Here is a 20,973-nt window from a genome sequence, read left to right as displayed (position 1 = left end):
TCACTCATGTGGAATTTAAAAAGCAAAACAGATGAACATAGGGGAAGAGAAGGAAAAATAAAATAAGGTGAAAATTCAGAGGGAGGCAAACCATAAGAGACACTGAAGTCTAGGAAACAAACTGAGGGTTGCTGGAGGAATGGTGGGGGGGAATAGGATAATTGGGTGATGGGCATTACAGAGGATGCTCCATGTAATGAGAACTGGTTATTATATGCAACTGATGAATCACTCAATTCTACCCCTGAAACTAACACAAAAACAAAAACCCTCCATGACAGTAAGTAAAGCCTAAAAGCCTAGAGTGGATTTATGGTAGGGAAAGGTAAGGAAGTGGAGTAGAAAATAAGAGATAAAGGGGATACAGAGAATACTAGTTCATAGATTCTTGACATTTAAGAAAATTCAGTGTATTATTCTCAATAAGATAATACATTTGGGGCACCTGGGTGGCTTAGTGGGTTAACTGTCAGACTCTTGGTTTCACCTCAAGTCATTGATCTCAGGGTCCTTAGATTGAGCCCCAATTTGGGTTCCACATTCAGTGGGAAGTCCACTTGGAATTCTTTCCCTCCCCTCCCCCTGCTTCTGCATGCACAAACTCTCTCTCTGAAATAAATGAATAAAACTTAAAAAGAATATGTTCATGATGGAAAATTCAGAAGACACAAAGAATAAATAGAAAGGAAGTTTCCTCTCTACCTCAACCCCTCAGCCACATCCTTGGAGAAAACCAGTGTTAATCATCTGTAAATAGTTTCACAGATAACTCTGCACATTTCAGCAAATATATAGATATGTTCTCTTCCTACTGTTTATTTGATAAGATAATAGTATATGTTACACACTCTTTGTTAACTTGTTTTATTCACTGAACATTACATCTTGGAGTTGCTTTCATGTTATTATGTAACCATTTCTCTGTTTATTTGGGAGTATTAGTTGCAGAGTTTTCTATTGCATACATGTGTCATGATTTTATTTCCTATTTTTGAGCATGCAGTTTTTTTGTCTTTCATTATTATAAACTATGCCACTATGAATGTGTACATGTCACTTCACACCTGTTGGAGTAATTCTACTGGATAAATCCCTAAGAGTGGAATTGCTGAGTCAAAAAATATATATATTGTAATGTTAGTATTGATATATTGCTTTCCACAAATGTTGAACCAGTTTACATTTCTTTATTTTTAAGATTTTATTTATTTATTTGACACAGAGAGAAAAATCACAAGTAGGCAGAGAGCCAGGCAGTGGGGAAGCAGGCTCCCTGCTGAGCAGAGAGCCCGATGTGGGGCTCGATCCCAGGACCCCGAGATCATGACCTGAGCCGGAAGCACAAGCTTAACCCACTGAGCCACCCAGGCGCCCGAACCAGTTTACATTTCTACCAGCAGTGTATGAGAGTGCTTATTTCCCCACATTTTGACAAGGTGTCTTCTCAAACTTCTATAGTTTAGCCAAAATGATAGGTGAAAAATGGCATCTTAGTGTGGCTCTTAGTATGGGTGAAATTGAGACTATTTTCATATATTTCAAAGCCTTTTTTTTTTTTAAAGATTTATTTATTTATTTATTTGACAGAGAGAGATCACAAGTAGGCAGAGAGAGAGAGAGAGAGAGAAGCAGGCTCCCTGCTGAGCAAAGAGCCTGATGTGGGGCTTGATCCCAGGACCCCGGGATCATGACCTGAGCCGAAGGCAGAGGCTTTAACCCACTGAGCCACCCAGGCACCCCTGAAAGCCATTTTTAAAAAAATATTTTATTTATTCATTTGAAAGAGGAGCATGAGGGAGAGGCGCAGAGGCAGAGGGAGAAGCAGACTCCCTGCTGGGCAGGGAGCCCAATGCAGGACTCCATTCTTGGACCCCGGGATTATGACCTGAGCTGAAGGCAGATGCTTAATCCTCCCACTCTCCCTGCTTCTGCTCCCTATCTCGCTGTGTCTTTCTTTGTCAAATAAATAAATAAATAAAATCTTTAAAAAAAATTTTTTTTTCGTGTGCCTGGGTGGCTCAGTGGATTAAAGCCTCTGCCTTCTGCTCAGGTCATGATCCCAGGGTCCTGGAATCGAGCCCCGTGTCAGGCTTTCTGCTCAGCCGGGAGCCTGCTTCCCCTACTCTCAGTCTCTGCCTGCCTCTCTGCCTACTTGTGATCTCTGTCTGTCAAATAAATAAATAAATAACATTTTAAAAAATTTTTTTATTTCCTTGAGGCTCCTCGGTGTTCAGTTGGTCAAGGGTCCAACTCTTGATTTCAGCTCTGGTCATGATCTCAGGGTTGTGAGATCGAGCCCCACATTAGGCTCTGTGCTAGGCATGGAGCCTAGTTAAGATTCCCTCTCTCTTGCTCTCTCTCGCTCTCACTCGCTCTGCCCCTCCCCCAATTATTAAAAAAAAAGAAGAAATTTTTCCTTGTTGGTATATAGTTGAACTTATGTATCTTTTATCTTATGGATCTGGGTTAGGACTTATACTTAGTAAGTTATAAAAATATTCCATACAGCTTCTTTTAGTAATTTCTTTTTCCTTTGTAATCAGTTAAAATCTTTGATCCATCCTGAATTTTTGGTATAAGATGTTATTATTTACTTTATTTAATCTTTTCCTGTTCGTAATTTTTTTTCAAGATTTATTTATTTATTTATTTATTTGTTGAGAGAGAGAGAGCACGAGCAGGAGGGGCAGAGGGAGAGAAAATCTCAAGCAGACTCCAAGCTGAACAGGCGGCCTGTCACAACCTGACCTCACGACCAGGAGATCTCGACCTGAGCCGAAACCGAGGGTTAGTTGCTTAACCGATTGCGCCACACTGGTGCCCCTCCTGTTCATATTTTTACACGTATATATAAATCACAGCGTACATACAATTTGTGTAAGACCAAGTGTTCATTCATAACCAAGAGATAATTTTTTATAACTTTACTTTTTAAATTTTTAAAAGATTTTATTTTTTTAATTTTTTTAAGGCAAACAATGCCATTCTTTTTTTTTTTAAGATTTTATTTATTTGACAGACAGAGATCACAAGTAGGCAGAGAGGCAGGCAGAGAGAGGAGGAAGCAGGCTCCCTGCTGAGCAAAGAGCCTGATGTGGGGCTCGATCCCAGGACCCCGGGATCATGACCTGAGCCGAAGGCAGAGGCTTTAACCCACTGAGCCACCCAGGAGCCCCAAAAGATTTTATTTTTAAGTAACATCTACACTCAATGTGGGGCTCAAACTCACAACCCCAAGATCAAGAGTTGTATGCTGTACTGAACTGATTGAGCCAGCCAGGCACCCCATAGCATAGAGATTCTTAGTCATTTTGGGGGGGAAATGTAGTAATAGTTAGCAAACTTTGGGGGAACCTGGGTGGCTCACTTGGTTTAGCATCTGCTTTTGGCTCGGGTCATGATCCTGGGGTCCTGGGATCAACCCCCACACTGGCCTCCCTGCTCGGCAGGGATTCTGCTTCTCCCTCTGCCTCTCCCCCTGCTCATGTTCTCTCTCTCAAATAAATAAATAAAGTCTTACAAAAAAAAAGAAAAAAGGAAGTTAGCAAACTTCCCCACAGGCAAATGCACATTTAGCCCAAATTTTGTATGTATTCTCAGGTCTCTGGGTTCATGATATAATTTCACACAATAGATTATTATATACTGGGCTTTTTCACTTAGTGATATAGCTTGCCTGTTGTCTTATATTCATATATAAAAAGCTTCCTCATGTGATGCCTGGGTGGCTCAGTCAGTTAAACATCTGACTTCGGCTCAGGTCATGGGGGAAGTCATGATCTCAGGGTCCTGGGATTGGGCTCTGTGCTCAGTGGGGAGTCTCTTTCTCCCTCTCCCTCTGCCTTCCCCATGCTTGTGTGTGTGTATGCATACTCTCTCTCCAAAATAAAATTCTAAAAAAGAATAAAAGCTTCCTCATTTTTTAAGGTTGCATTATATTCCATTGGATGTATATACCATAATTAAATTAACCATATAATACTCTGATGAGCATATAGATGGTGTCATGTAGTGATTAAAGGAGTCTAGAGCCATATGGCCTGGGTTTGAACTCCAGCTCCATCCCTTACTAGTTCTGTGACCTCAGGCAAATTATTTAGCCTCTCCAAACCCCATTTTCTTCATCTGTAAAATGGGAAGAATACCTATGTATCAGGTTATTAATTTTTACTTATGAGTGAGCAGTACTCTATAGACATGTTATTAGTGTTCTGAGCAGCATATTTAGTTCCATCTCATTAATATGTTGTATAGTTGCTGACAGAACAGAGGCCTGCCAGACTGCTGAAATTCCCATTCTTAAATTTCACTTCATTTTATTGTGGTAATCTATCTATAAGAACTTACTTAAAATAATTTAACTTCTCCAAAACTCTATGAAGGTTAACTTCTCCAAACATCTATAACATGGGAATAGTAACTACCCAAATGTACCTACCCATGATACTTGCCCATAAGTTTATACCTACCCATCAGTAAAATGGGAATAATACCTACCTCCTAAGGTTATGAGGATCAAATAAGTTAATATATGTAAAGCTTTTAGTATACTAATTGGTCCAAAGGTAGGTGCTAATTTCTTCTTGCCATTACTCTGAATAAACTTCTACATGTTTGAGTACATACAAAAAATAAATTTCTAGAAGCAAAATATTTGTACCAAAGGGTTTGTGTATTTCTCACTTATAATGGTTGTAGATATGCGTTCAAATATGACCTTAATTGCTGCAATGGATAAAATTCAGGATGTAAATTCTACTATAAACTTGTTACTTCAAGCTAATTGAATTGAATAGATATTATGATGATCATTGATAGACAGGTATCTTGCCATAGTGAAATCTGAGAAACATTTGCAGCATTTCTGCCATTTCAGTTCATATCACAATAGGAGGCTGCCCTTTAGGAAGATCCTGATTTATCCTTACCCTTTAATTATGTAGTTGTTGCTACTACTACTAGTTAACTTTTTACCATTGCTTTATCTTTATTGCTCTGATATTCTTATATAGGTAGTAAGTTTATAGATCTTGATACTTATAAATGGATAATTTATAACAAAATATAAACAAACATCTAGGACAAAAAGATGGAAATGGAGGCACCTGGGTGGCTCAGTTGTTAAGTGTCTGCCTTCAGCTCAGGTCATCCCAGGGTCCTGGGGTCAAGCCCTGTGTCTGCCTCACTGCTCGGGGCAAGCCTGCTTCTCCCTCTGCCTGCTGCTTCCCCTGCTGTGCTCTCTCTCTGTCAGATAAATAAATAAAATCTTTTAAAAAAAAGAGATGAAACTATTTCTTAACATTCCTTTAAAATAGAAAGCTGAATCTGCTGAATCTACCGGAGAACAGAAGGGAAATAATACTAATGATAAACTATAGCCTAAACTTGCCATACTGGACAAAATAAGAATGCCCTTTGATTCTGTAGAATTGGTACAATAATAGGCAATTAGTTATATTTATGGAGGGGAAAACCAGCTTTATTATTTCAACAATATATATGAGTGGCTCATTATTTCAGGTTACGTAAGTGTAGATAGAAATGATGGTTAAATGTATTATTAAAGACATTATTAGAAGTTGAAAGTGCTGGGGTACTTGGGTGGCTCAGTTGGTTGAGCAACCAATTCTCGGTTTCTGCTCAGGTCATGATGAGTGGTCATGGGATCAAGCTCAGCTAAGAGTCTGCTCATCCCTCTCAATGAACAAGAATGTCCATTTCACCATTGTTTCTAACAGCAAGAACTGAAACTAAACTAAATGTTCAACAAGGGAATGGACAAATTGTGATATCTTTATATAGGGGGACACCATACCTGAGTTAAAATGAATGATCAGGGACACCTGGCTGGCTCAGTTGGGAGAGCATGAGGCTCTTGATCTCAGGGTTGTGAGGTCCAGTCCCAAGTTGGGATAAAGTTTACTCAAAATTTTTTTTCAAAAATATGTGTTATAAATTTTTTTTTTTCACAAGGAGGCAGAGAGGCAGGCAGAGAGAGAGAGGAGGAAGCAGGTTCCCTGCTGAGCAGAGAGCCCGATGCGGGGCTCGATCCCAGGACACTGGGATCATGACCTGAGCCAAAGGCAGCGGCTTTAACCCACTGAGCCACCCAGGCGCCCCTCAAAAATATGTGTTATAAAAAAATATATGTGTTAAGGGGCTCACTTGGTTAAGTGTCGACCCTTGGTCTCATCTCAGGTCTTGATCTCAGTGTTGTGAGTTCAAGCCCTGTGGCTCTGCACTAGGCATGGATCCTTCTTTAAAAAAAAGTGTTAAGAGGGGTGCCTGGCTGACTCAGTCAGAAGATCACAGGACTCCTGATCTTGGGATTATAGGTTCGAACCCCAGGTTGGGTGTAGAGATTACTAAATAATACTAAAAAAATTTTGTAAAACTAATTAAAAATTAAAATAAAATAAATGGACTAAACTATATCAAATAAATAAATAAATAATCTTTTCAAAAATATAAAAACAAAAAAATTTAAAATATGTTGAGTGAAGGGTGCCTGGCTGGCTCAGTTGTTAGAGTATGGGATTCTTGATCTCAGGGTTCTGAGTTCAAGCTCTGCATAGAGCTTACTTAAACATAAATAAATAAATAAAATAAAGTTGGGTGGAAAAAACAATTTATATGCTCATCAGAGTATTATACGGTTAATTTATATAATATTTATAACAATTTATATGCCATCTACATGACACTTGAAAAATATAATAAATTATGCTATATGTTTTTAATTAACACAACCCTTTATATTAATATTATAAAGACAGGTTTGGGTGTTGGAAAATGCCAAATTTAGATATTAGGATTAATTTGGAGAGGTGGGAGGGGGGAGGGCTAATGGAATGAGATACACATTTAATTTCATTGAAAAAAAATAAAGCAAATATGGGGCATGTGGGTGGCTCAGTGAGTTAAGCATTCAACTCTTGGTTTCTGCTCAGGTCATGATCTCACTGTTGAGAAATCAAGCCCTATGTCTGCCTCCACACTCAGTGCACAGTCTGTTTCAGATTCTCTCTCTCTCCCTCCTCCTCTCCCCTCCCCCATCTCCTACTTGGGCATACATATGCTCACTCTATCTAAAATAAATGAATAAATAAAAAAATCTTAAAAAATAAAGGAAAAATAAAGCAAATATGGATAAAGAACTTAATAGAGCAAAGTGGTTGATAAAACTGTGTTATTATCGGGGCGCCTGGGTGGGCTCAGGGGGTTAAGCCTCTGCCTTCAGCTCAGGTCATGATCTCAGGGTCCTGGAATCGAGCCCCATATCGGGCTCTCTGCTCAGAGGGGAGCCTGCTTCCTCCTCTCCCTCCGTCTCTCTCTGCCTGCCTCTCTGCCTACTTGTGATCTCTGTCAAATAAATAAATAAAGTCTTGAAAAGAAACAAACAAACAAAAAAACTGTTATTATCTACATTGAAACAGTTTACAAAATTCTAAAAAACAAGGAAATTTGGCAGTTTATCTGTAACATGAAGATATTGCTTTACCAATGTTTTTTAAAACACTGATGGGGCACCTGGGTGGCTCAGTTGGTCAGGCATCTGCCTTTGGCTCAGGTCATGATCCCAGGGTCCTGGGATGGAGCCCCACATCTGGCTCCTTTGACCTAAATGCAGACAAATTCCACATGCCAAAATGCTAAGCAGTGAAGTTTCCTACAATCATGAGTCACATTTACATACTTGCTCATTAGGTGCATATTTGCTAATATGAACAATAGCTATCATTTATTGAGTGTTTATAATATGCTAATTATCATGCTATGATTTTTTTTAGTATTTTTAAATTTTTCATAAATTTTTTATTTCTTATTAACATATATTGTATTATTAGCCCCAGGGGTACAGGTCTGTGAACCTATGATGTTTTACATGTGTATTTTTTAAAGATTATATTTATTTATTTATTTATTTATTTGGGGTGGGGAGAGGGGGGAGTGGGGTGGTAGAGAAGGAGCAGAGGGAGAGGGACAAGCTGACTCTGACTTGAACACGGAGCCTGACCAGGGGCTTGATCCTACAGCCCTGAGATCATGACCTGAGCTGAAATCATGACTCAGATGCATACCTACTGAGTCACCCAGGCACCCCGAAGGTTTTTTTTACATGTACTATCTCACTTAATTCTCACAACTCTTCTCACTTATTTTCCCCATTTTGCAGGTTAGGAAAATGACACAAATTAAATGATTTGCCCCAACTGACACAGATGGTATGTGCTTGAGCATCTGATTTTTACAACATTAACACAAAGAAGCTTAATAAAATGTATTTGCTGTGAAATATCATTTTGGAGTAGACTGGAATTTCTAATGAGTTCTTAGAAATTATTTTCCTTTGGACTATTACAAGAACAAATTGTCTGAAAAGTGCCCATCACCCTTACATGAATGGTTTTCAGTTGGAATTGTCCAAAAAAGATTTGGTGAGGAATGGGTGGTGGCGAGGCACATGCCTGGCTTGGTTGGTAGAGCTTACAACTCTTGATCTCAGGGTTTGAGCCCCACATTGCATGTGGAAATTACTTACAAAATTAAAGTAATAATATTAATAAAAAGAGATGGGTGGTAGAAATGAGGCAGCGACTGTTGCTCTCTGAAGGCTATCTTGATGAGAGATGGTGAGAGACAAGGATTCCAGCTTGTCCTTTCCTCCTGGGACTCATGCTGTAGTTCTCACCTGTGGGCCCTGCTGAGCCATAGTGACCCCAGTTCTACCAGCAGAGGCAGAGTCGACAGTCTTGGCCTGCTTATCCCACAGTTATGGATGCTTTTGTTCTTGTTTTTTTAATAAAGATTTTATTTATTTATTTGACAGAGAGAGATCGCAAGTAGGCAGAGAGGCAGGCAGAGAGAGGAGGAAGCAGGCTCCCTGCCAAGCAGAGAGCCTGATGCGGAACTCTATCCTAGGACGCTGAGATCATGACCTGAGTCGAAGGCAGAGGCTTAACCCACTGAGCCACCCAGGCGCCCCGATGCTTGTGTTCTTATAATGAATCCGTTAGTTCATAATGCTCATAGTGGTTCTGTTCCCCTAATTGATTCCTAATAGAGAGAGGCTTTATTCATGTAGTTTAAGCATTAACAAGAATTTTTGTTGTTTTAAAATTGTAATAGTAAGACATCTTCATCGTAGAAAGTATGCCAAATGTAGATAAGCAAAAAAAAAAAAAAAACAACTAACTGTAACCCTCCAACAAAAGTTAACTGTGAACCCATTATTCATCCATTGTTTCCCAGCCTTTTTTTTTTTTTTAAGATTTTATTTATTTATTTGACAGACAGAGATCACAATTAGGCAGAGAGGCAGACAGAGAGAGAGAGAGAGAGAGAGAGAGGAAGAAGCAGGCTCCCTGCTAAGCAGAGAGCCTGATGCGGGGCTCGATCCGAGGACTCTGGGATCATGACCTGAGCCGAAGGCAGAGGCTTAACCCACTGAGCCACCCAGGCACCCCTTCCCAGCCTTTTTTAACAGAGTAGAACCATATAGTTCATATTGTTTCATACATTTTAAAAAACTTACATGCATTACTTTAACATATTTCCAGGTTATAAAATACTATACAACATCTATTTTCAGGATGTTTCTTTGCATGGACACATTATAATTTACTCAATAATTTCTTTACTACTAGACATTCAGATGGTTGCTGGTTTTTTACTATTTAAGCAAAGCTTTGATAAACATTTTTATAATTAAGTTTTATCTTGCTATTTGTAGATAAATTACTAGACAGAATTTCTAGGCCAAAGCATATATAAAAATTAAAGACTTAAATACATATTACAAAGTTTCTCTCCAGAAAAGCTGAATCAATTTTTTAAATAAAGATTTTATTTATTTATTCATTCATTCATTTATCTAAGAGAGAGAGAGCGCGCACACACAAGTAGGGGGAGGGGCAGAGGGAGAGGGAGAGGGAGAAGGAGACTCATAGCCAAGCAGGGAAGCCTGATGGGAGGCTCAATCCCAGGACCCTGGGATCATGATCTGAGTGGAAGTCAGAGGCTTAAATGACTGAGCCCAAAGCTGAAATAATTTTATATTCTCACCAATAAAGTATTACTCTGTGACCCCTCTCTACCTCAGCCCAAGCTAGAAATTATTATAAAACATTTTCTTTCAGGTGTGCCTGGGTGGCTCAGTCATTATGCATTTGCTTTGGGCTCAGGTTATGATCCCAGAGTCCTGGGATCCCGTCTTGCATAGGGCTCCCGGCTCAGGGTGAAGCCTCCTTTTCCCTCTCCCACTCCCCTTGCTTGTGTTCCCTCTCTTGCTGTGTCTCCCTCTGTCAAATAAATTAATTAATTTTAAAAAAAAATTTTTTTCCTTCAGAGCGGCAGGGTGGCTCAGTTGGTTAAGCGTATGTCTTTGGGTCAGGTCATGATCCCGGGGTCCTGGGATCAAGTCCCACATTAGTCCTGCACCAGGCGCTTTGCTCAGCAGGGAGCCTGCTTCTCCCTCTCCTCCCGGCTCTTGCTCTCTGTCACTATCTCTGTTTCTCTCAAATAAATAAATAAAATCCTCAAAAAGAAAATTTCTTTCATGGCATCTAAGGAGGTTGCATTTTTTTACTTAAAAAAATATTTCCAATTTATACCAGCATATTTTTGTCCTGTTTGGGTTTTTGTACTTTGCATTTATTTTTACAAGTAGAGTAGTATTTGTAATGTTAGAATGGTTTCCTTAGTTTGCAGGATTTTTTTTCCCCAATTTTATTTATGGTAGTTAGATATGCAGAGTTAAAAAAATTTTTTTTGTTTCATTTCTTAAGTAATCTCTCCACCCAGCTTGGGGCTCAAACCCATGATCCCAAGATCAAGAGTTGCATGTTCCACCAACTGAGCCAGCCAGGTACCTCGGATATACAGAATTTTTAAAATTTAGTCCAATGTATCAGTTTATGGATTCTATTTCTCATGTTATGTCTAGAGTAAAGGCCTTCCACCACCTAAGATTATATTACTTTCTGTTATATTTTTAGTACCTTTACAGTTTAATTCTGCATTTTTGGTAAATGATACGAAAATGAGAACATTTTTCCCCTAGAATGACTAAGCACTTTTCCCTTCAGCCATCTTATAATAAAGTCTTACATACATATTCTGTTTCAAGATTTTCTGCTTCATAGCTTCGTTTTTTCTATTCCTATATACATGTTACTGCTATATTTTATTTTTCATCTTAGTATTTATTATGTCCTGGACAATACAGGCAAATCTGTAGTGGGAAAACTTGCCTATAACAGTTTAATATGACCAAGAAGCACCCTTGGAGTGTCTGGCTGACTCAGTGGGTAGAGCCATGTGACTCTTGATCTCTGGGTTGTGGGTTCGAGCCTCACCTTGGGTGTAGAGATTACTTAAAAATATATTTTTTTAAAGATTTTATTTATTTATTTGACAGAGAGAGCCTGCTTCTCCCTCTCTCTCTCTGCCTGCCTCTCTGCCTACTTGTGATCTCTCTCTGTCAAATAAATAAATAAAATCTTTAAAAAAATAAAATAAAAAATAAAAAATCTTTAAAAAAATAAATAAAAAGAAGCTCCCTTTACATAAATTCTACCTTTATGTGGATCTTTATCTGAATTTTTTATTATAATTATCCTAGTGCCCTGCTTCCTATTTAACTTGCCTTGGCTCCTTATACTACAGAGAAGAAAAAGAAACCTCTAGGAGTGTTTTCTTGTTGAGTTCATGGACTAAGATTCCCTGTCTCCTTTGCTTCAGTTCATCCACCCAAACCCACACAACAAACACGAATCAGTGATAGCATTTCAGAAGTATTTTTAGACATTAATTCTAATAAAAGCAGTAGCTTAAAGGACTTTATATTAAGCTTCTAACAGAATCCGAGGAAATAAAAAAGGAGAAGCAGATTCATATCTGTGAAAGCTCAAAAAACTTAAGTTATGCTCACATCAAGAAATAATTCTTAATATAGGTGTCAGTCAAGGAAAAGAATATACAGAGAAGAGGGGGGAAAGTATAGAGTAAGAGCATAGAGAATAAAAGTAAAATTAAGACAAATGGTGCAAGAATGGGGGCATCTGGGTGGCTCAGTCGTTGGGCATCTGCCTTCGGCTTGGGTTATGATCTCTGCGTCCTGGGATGGAGCCCCGCCTAGGGCTCTCTGCTTGGTGGGAAGCCTGCTTCTCCCTCTCCCACTCCCCCTGCTTGTGTTTCCTCTCTCGCTGTGTTTCTCTCTGTCAAATGAATAAATAAAATCTAAAAAAAAAAAAAAAAGGTGCAAGGATGAAGAGAGAGTGAAAGCGAGGGAAAAGGATGACCATAAGCAACTTCTAGGGTGAATGTTAATTTGCCGTGAAGTTTGATTCACAAATGTGCTCTGCTGTTCACTTGGGTTGTGGTAAATTATTCAACAACTGTCAGAAATGGTCCTCAGGGCACCTGGGTGGCTCAGTCGGTTTGGCATCCGACTTCAGTTCAGATCATGATCTTGAGGTCCTGGGATGGAACCCTGCCTTGGGCTCTTCCTGCTCAGTGGAGAGTCTGCTTTTCCCTCTCCCTCTGCCCCTCTGCCACTACTCATACTCTCTCTCTCTCTCTGTCTCTCAAATAAATAAATAAAATCTTTAAAAAAAAATAATGGGGAGCGCCTGGGTGGCTCAGTGGGTTAAGCCTCTGCCTTCAGCTCAGGTCATGATCTCAGGGTCCTGGGATCGAGTCCCACATCGGGCTTCCTGCTCAATGGGGAGCCTGCTTCCCCCTCTCTCTCTGCCTGCCTCTCTACCTACTTGTGATCTCTGTCTGTCAAATAAATAAAGAATAATCTTTAAAAAAAAAATAATGGTCCTGAACATACTCATCAGTAATTAGATATACTTACGAAGTCTTCAGTTGTATTACACACACTGAAAGATCCGTTATTTTTATCTTGTAGTAGCTGGTACCCAACATCTAACAAGGTCAGGAGAAATAAAACTGAAGTATTGCTCCCTGAATCACAGCTGAAATTTGACATGTTTCAGTGTGTCTTGGACACCAACAAAAGAGAATAATTTCTAGAAGTATCTCACATAATAACCAACTCTTTTTTTAAAACAATTTTTTAAAGATTTTATTTATTTATTTGATAGACAGAGATTATAGGTAGTCAGAGAGGCAGGCAGAGAGAGGAGGAAGCAGGTTCCCCGCTGAGCAGAGAGCCTGATGTTAGGTTCGATCCCAGGACCCTGAGACCATGAACTGAGCCCAAGGCAGAGGCTTTAACCCACTGAGCCACCCAGGTGCCCCCCCCCCCCTTTTTAAAGATTATTTATTTGAGGGTTGTCTGGGTGGCTCAGTGGGTTAAACCTCTGCCTTGGGCTCAGGTCACGATCTCAGCGTCCTGGGATCGAGCCCTGCATCCGGCTCTCTGCTCAGCGGGGAACCTGCTTCCCCCTCTCTCTCTGCCTGCTTCTCTGTCTACTTGTGATCGCTCTCTTTCTCTCCCTCTCTGTAAAAAAAAAAAGATTATTTATTTGACAGAGGGAGAGAAATCACAATCAGGGAGAGTGGCAGAGGGAGAGGGAGAAGCAGGATCCCAGCTGAGCAGGGAGCCCAACACAGGGCTTTGACCCTAGGATCATGACCAGAGTTGAAGGTAGCTGCTTAACTGACTGAGCCACCCAGGTGTCCCAACTCTTTATTTTCATAAGTTTATTTATTTAAATGATCTCTACACCTAATGTGGGGCTTGAACTCACCACCCCAAGATCAAAAGTCATATGCTCAGAGCATGTGGGGGGCTTGGTTGGTTAAGCATCCAACTCTTGACTCTTGACTCAGGGTCTGCACTGGGCATGGAGCCTGCTTGGGATTTTCTTTTTCCCTCTTTCTCTGTCCCTCCCCACTCATGCTCTCTCTCTTAAGAAAAAAAAAAAAAAGAAAAGAAAAGAAAAGAAAGAAATATATCATGCTTTCACAGAATGTTTTTGTTTTTTGTCTTGTAGGTATTATATACTTAGTATATTACCTTAGAGTAAAATTATGTAAGGGAAGAGTGAAGAGCTTCTTCCAGTGCCATTGCAAATGGATGATTGTAAGTAGTAAGTTGCTAGGGTTTTTAGACTTGACTGGATATATCTTTTTTTGTTGTTTTTTTAAAGATTTATTTATTTATTTATTTATTTATTTATTTATTTATTTGACAGAGAGAGAGAGAGATCAAAGTAGGCAGAGCAGCAGGCAGAGAGAGATGGGGAAATGGGCTCCCTGCCTAGCAGAGAGCCCCACATGGGGCTCCATTCCAGGACCCTGAGATCATGACCTGAACCAAAGGCAGGGGCTTAACCCGCTGAGCCACCCACGGGCCCCTTGACTGGATATATCTAAAAAACATTAAGTCAGTTTTTTTTTAAATTTTTAAGATTTTATTTATTTATTTGACAGAGAGAGAGATCACATGTAGGCAGAGAGGCAGGCAGAGAGAGAGGGGGAAGCAAGCTTCCTGCTGAGCAGAGAGCCCGATGTGGGGCTCGATCCCAGGACCCTGAGATCATGACCTGAGCCGAAGGCAGAGGCTTAACCCACTGAGCCACCCAGGCACTCGAACATTAAATGGTTTTATTTAAAATTTTAATATTTATGTCAGAAATCACATCTTCTGCAGTTCTTTAAGGTTATGATGAAAAATGTTAGATGCCAAGGTAAAGTATGCAAGGGATATAAACTTTTTAAAAATTCCTCTGAAGTATGCAGACAAAAGGGTTCAGAAACTCCAGATCTGAATGAATTTACATTTCTTACAACTCTTAGAGTTCTATGAATACAGTCCTAAGAGGCCATTCAGAAACACCATAAATTGTGGAGGAGAAAAAAAAAACAACACACTTAAAGACTTACTTTAATGAGTAGCCCTAACTTGGGAAAAAACAACCCCCCATCCAATCTTCTCACAAACCTCTACTTAACCACTTTCATGCCAAGATAAAACCTTTGTATCTCTTTTAATGGTTGCTTTAAAATTATTATTTTAAAAAATATGCACTCAATACAAAACTGCTTACAAAAATGATTTTGTGGCAGGGAGATGAGAAGATTTTTTCACCTGTTTTGTAAAGATATGTGGTTGACTTACAGAAAAGTACTATGTGAAAGACAAGAAAAGAAAGGTAGCAAAGGTGAAGGCTAGAGATATCCAAATTCGCAGCCCTCATGCACACACGGAGTTTATTTGCTCTCTCCTTGAATGTTTTAGTAGGAACTAAGGTAAGTGGGGGACTTACTCATTCTTATTTTGTTTTGCCATTTGTTAGGTGTTAACCATGCAAAACCTGGGAAGCTATTGGAGCTACACAGAGCAGACACTGCATCTCTGCTAACCTTCGTATGAATTAGAATAAGACACCCTTTCCTCAACACATTTCCACATGCTGGAAAATTGTCGTAATTGTTAAAAGACACTTTATTGCTGTCCTGTTATAGTAAACATATACATCTGTGACGTCCATGGCGTAGGTGGCATTCTGTTCAGTTGCTCACTACACAGTGACAACTGGACATTAAAGCCTCTGGGAAGACTGACATCACTACAACATTCATGAATACCAAAACCCAAGTTCTACCATACCTTCATCCCCACCCAGAATCAGTATCACAATTCTTCAGTTAATTGGTTCATCGGCTCTCCAGAACTTCTGTTTTAAAACTACAGCCCTCTCAGTCTCTCATAATCCTGCCTTCTTCTTGTCTCTTTTCATTTCAGGGAAAAAACCCAAAGTCATCTGCTGGGAACGCCCTCAACTCCTGCTCATCAGATTTACACACATAGGTACCAATCTTTTCCTTCTTCCCCATTATCAAAAGTCAATCCTTGCACCTGTGTAATGTTGCCACGTCCCTCATCTTCTGAGAATTTACAGCAAGCACCGTGACTTCTCTGTTCTAGTACCATCACTTTCTGTCTCAACTCCTCAAGACCTTATTATTGTCTTCTGGAAAATAGGGAGAACAATAGAACATACTATACATGGCGGTTGGGAGATTTAAATGAGTGCTCAGTGCTTGTTGCACAGTCTGTACAATAAGTTACCTATTATTTTTATGTTTCTGCTAGCATTTACACACATTAGTCTTCTTCCTCATTAGTTACCCCACCTTCTCTCTAGAGTCCAGTCTTAAAATAGTTTTCTATTTTAATAGTTTCTTATCTTCAGTCTCCTGCAATGAGGTTTCAGTGTCCATAATTCTTTCCCTTGACCTCCCATGGGCTAAATCTAATGAATATTTTGTAGAGCTCATTTTAGTTGACTTTTCAGCATTCAACAATTGTCATCTTCATCATTTTTGAGTACTTCTTCTTCAGTATAAATGGTATCAAAATCCCTCCCCCAGTATATTCTTTTTTTTTTTTTTTAAGATTTTATTTATTTATTTGACAGAGAGAGCACAAGTAGGCAGAGCAGCAGGCAGAGGGAGATGGAGAAGCAGGCTCCCTACTGAGCAGGGAACCCAATGTGGGGCTCGATCCCAGGACCCTGGGATCATGACCTGAGCTGCTTCACTGACTGAGCCACCCAGGCACCCCCCCCCCCCCGCCGTATATTCTTTAAATTCTTTGGGGGCATTGTCTCTTCCTCTACTCAATTTTTATTTTTAATTTTTTAAAAGTTTATTTTTTGGGGGAGCTCCTGGGTAGCTCAGTCAGTTAAGCATCTGCCTTCAGTTCAGGTCATGATCCCAAGGTTCTGGGATGAAGCCCCCTGTCAGCCTCCCTGCTCAGTGGGAAGCCTGCTTCTTCCTCTTCCGTTCTTCCGGCTTGTGTTCCTTCTCTTGCTGTCTCTCTGTCAAATAAATAAAATCTTTAAACAAACAAACAAAAAACCCAAAATAGTACTTGTCATTATTGATCCCCTCTCCCTCTGGTCCTCCTTTAAGTGATCCCTAACTTGGTGAATGGCACCATCTTTTACTCAGTTGGACAAATCTCTTATCTGGAGACAGCCCTGATAATATTTTCTCTTTTTCCCAAACCCATCAATCAAGTCTTGTTCTTTTCCCCTCCAAAATGTTCTTAGAATGGACTCCCTTTTCTCCATTTCTTTCCTATTACCCTAGTCCAAGTTATCATCTTTCTGTATTATTAACTCCCAGTTGTTCCTATCTCTAATCCATTCTCTACACATCAGTCTGAATATTTTCTTTTAGTCTGAATATTTAAAAAAAAAACAAACCTGATTGTGTTGCTTATATACTTAAAAGCTTTCTATTGTTTTTTAGGATCTAGATGAAAATCTTAACAAAGTTTGCAGTGCTCTGCTATGTCTGGCATGGCCTTCTCTCCCAACTATGTTCTAGTCATACTGGCTTTATTCCTGTTTCTAGAAACAGGCAAGGAATTTTGTCTCAAGGGTTTTCCTATGCTGTTCTCTTTATCTGCATGCCACTTCTATTACTTTTCTATAGCTGCTGAAACCAATTACCACAAATATAGTGGGTTAAAACTAAATTTGTTTTAACAAACATCATTCTATAGTCTGTAAGTGAGTAGTCCAACATGGGTCTCATTGAGCTTTATCAAGGTGTCGACAGGACTGACTGGGATTCTTTCTGGAGGCTGAAGTGGAGAATCTGTTTCCTTGTCTTTTCCAGCTTCTGGAGGCCACCCACATTTGTTGGCTCATGGCCTGGCCCACTTCCTTCATCTTCAAAGCCAGGAATGTTGCATCTTTCCAACCGTTCTTGTGTAGTTCAGCTCCCTTTGCACAAAGCTGGGAATAGTTCTCTCATTTTAAAGCCCCATGTAATAAATTGAGCCCACATGAATAGAAAATAATCTCCCTGTCTCAAGGTCCGTATCTGGAAAGTCCCTTTTGCCATGTAGGGTACCATATTCACAAATTCTGGGGATTAAGATATAGACATCTTTGAGGTTTAGGGGCATTATTCTAACTACCACACTATTTTTTATGACTGCATTGGGCTACAAATACTCTAATAGTGGCTTTAGGGTTTTGTGTTTGTTAGATAACCAAACATATTACGTAGCAACAAGTAGGCAGTTGCTAGCGCTGATTCAGCTGATCAACAATGCCACCAGTGACTCAGGCCTTTTCTTTTTCCATTTTGCCATCTTCCATGCCTTGGCTTTTGCTTTTTGCCTACAGGTTTATTGTTTCAGGATGGTTGCTGCTTTTCCAGATTATCATAATTATTTTTGAGCCAAACAGAAGAGGGAAAAGGGGTGTACCAGATGCTGTCACGATGCTCTGCCCAAAGCCTCTAGTTCTTATCACTTCAGTGTACAGTGGCCAGACTTCCAACTGCGAGTTCCTACATTTTTATGCCCTAGGGTTTTCTTCAGCTGCCTGAGCCAGGAGAAGCCTACTTTGCTGCCCCACGACCTCTCCTCTAGCAACAGTCAGTGACTAAGGAGAGTAGATGTACATACCTAGCTTTCCTTGTCTCTTGGGTAAGATGAGTTTGTTTTTTGGGTAGGATGATTTTAAGGCACATGTTTTCAATTGGTTTGTAGAATTTACCGGGGGGATTAGGCTCTAGTTATTCTTAGGATTAAAGGGATAATGCATCTTTTATTGGATACTTACTCTTCCATTTCCTATCTCACTTCTCCACTATCCTATCAATGTTTCTTGGGGTCACATCAAAATAAAACTATTTCCACTTGTGTCCTTGTCTCAGGACCTCTTTGTAGGGAACTGAAATCAAGATGGGCCATCATCACCTTTCCTCCTTCTGTCTTTAAAGCAGACAGTTGGTGCTGTAGTGGCTAGCTTTCAACTAGGAGGTGACAAGCCAATATTTAGACGGTGAAATGAAAGGAATAAGAACTTGGGTCCGTATCTTTTGAGCCACTGTACCAACCCTGGACTGGACTGTCTACTGATTGTTTGTTACAAGAGAAAAATAAGTTCTGTTGTTTAGGCCATTTAAAAAAAAATTTATTTATTGATTTGACACAGAGATAGAGAGAGAGCACAAGTAAGCAGAGTGGCAGGCAGAGGGAAAGAGAGAAGCAGGCCCTCTGCTGAGCAGGGAGCCCGATGAGGGTCTTGATCCCAGGACCCTGGAACCAAGACCCAAGCCGAAGGAAGTCGCTTAACCAACTGTTTTGCCATTCTTAATTCAAAAATTGTTTACTTGCAGTCCAATGTGTCCCCAATACAAATAAACAGAAATAAAGTAATTCTAGAGATTAGTAAGAACTATGAAAGAAATGGATAGAGTACTATAATATTCTATTTTTTTTAAGGTTTTATTTATTTTGATGGGGAGAGAGAGAGCGTGTGTGAGCACACAAGTAGGGGGAGCAGGAGGCAGAGGGAGAGGGAGAAGCAGGCTCCCGCTGAACAGGGAGCCCAATGCAAGGCTTGATCCCAGGACCCTGGGATCATGACCTGAGCTGAAGGCAGATACTTAACTATCTGAGCCACTCAGGCATCTCCCCAAGTAGAGTTTATTCTAAATGCAATAGGAAGAGGGTGTCTGGCTGGCTTAGTAGTAAGAGCATGGGACTCTTGATCTCAGGGTCGTGAGTTCAAGCCCCACATTGAGTGTAGAGATACCTTAAATAAATATGTAAATGCGACAGGAAATATTCAAGGGTTTTAGGCAGAAAAGTGATATAATCCAATTTATTTCTAAAAATAAACACCTTAGCAAGTTAAGAACCAAACAGTAGTTTGCTGAGCTTATATACATAATTGGGCTGGGTACTGTGGAAAGAATAAAACAGCATACTTTCCTTCTAATAAGGGCCTTAAGTTCCACAAAACAATGCCAAGTATGGGTGTAAGGGCCAAGAGTAAATTCTGCAATAATTCTGGCTTCTGATAGTAACTATTAAGCTTTAAGTCCAAACTTGAGAAAAAACCCTATATTCAATAACAACAACCAGAATGCTAAGAAGAGCAAATAATTTCACTAGCAATATTAGTTTTCCATAGTCGTTTACTTGAGGCTGGTTTTCAGGTAAACAACTAGGAATATATGACATGTATTACAAATTCAAGAATTAGAAATTTCATAGATTATATAATTTTACTCAAAGCATGATTTTACCACTAGATGGTGACATGTATACAAAATATTGAAAATAATCTTTTAGCTATTGAAGGTGTATAGTGATTATTGATTACTGGTTCAGAAATTCTTATTTATAAGAATCTAGGGATATTTTAGCAGAGATTCTGCTTCATCACACTATTTACTTATTAAAGAGAGAACACACCTGTGCGACGAGGGGCAGAGGGAGAGAATCTCAAGCAGTCTCCCTGCTGAGCATGGAGCCTGACCTTGGGCTCTATCCCACAACTCTGAGATCACGACCTGACTGGAAATCAAGAGACCACATTCAGCTTACTGAGCCACCCAGGTGCTGCCCTCCTTTTTTTTTTTTTTAAGATTTTATTTGGGGGAAGGGGAGAGCACAGAGGGAGAGCGAGTGGGAACAGACTCCCCACCAAGCAGAGAGTCTGAAGGGCGGCTTGATCCCAGGACGCTGAGATCATAACCTGAGCTGAAGGCAGATGCTTAACCAACTGAGCCACCCAGGAACCCGCCCCCCCCTTAAAAAAATTTTTGAGAGATAGCAAGAGAGAACATGAGCTGGGGAGCCAGGAAAGGGAAAAGCAGGCTCCCTACCTGAGCCTAACACGGGGCTTGATCCTAGGACCCTGGGATCATGACCTGAGCCAAAGACAGATGCTTAACAACTGAGCCACCCAGGTGCCCCATCTATGGTTGTTTTTAATAGAGCTGAATAGTTGTAATAGAAAGCTGGAGTGCCTATAAAGCCTATAATACTTACTTTCTGGCCCTTTATAGTAAATTTGTTGAGTTCTGAAGTGCTGACTGAAAAGCAATGATCATTTATGACAATAATACTCTAGATTCTCAAAGCATTTTATTTTATTCTTTTAAAAGATTTGAAAGAGCGAGTGAGCACAAATGGCAGGGGCAGAGAGAATCTCACAGACTCCATACTAAGCGCAGAGC

This window comes from Martes martes (genome assembly GCF_963455335.1).
Source record: "Martes martes genome assembly, chromosome: 9".
NCBI classification, from domain to species: domain Eukaryota; kingdom Metazoa; phylum Chordata; class Mammalia; order Carnivora; family Mustelidae; genus Martes; species Martes martes.
Note: the sequence above shows the minus strand (reverse complement) of the source record.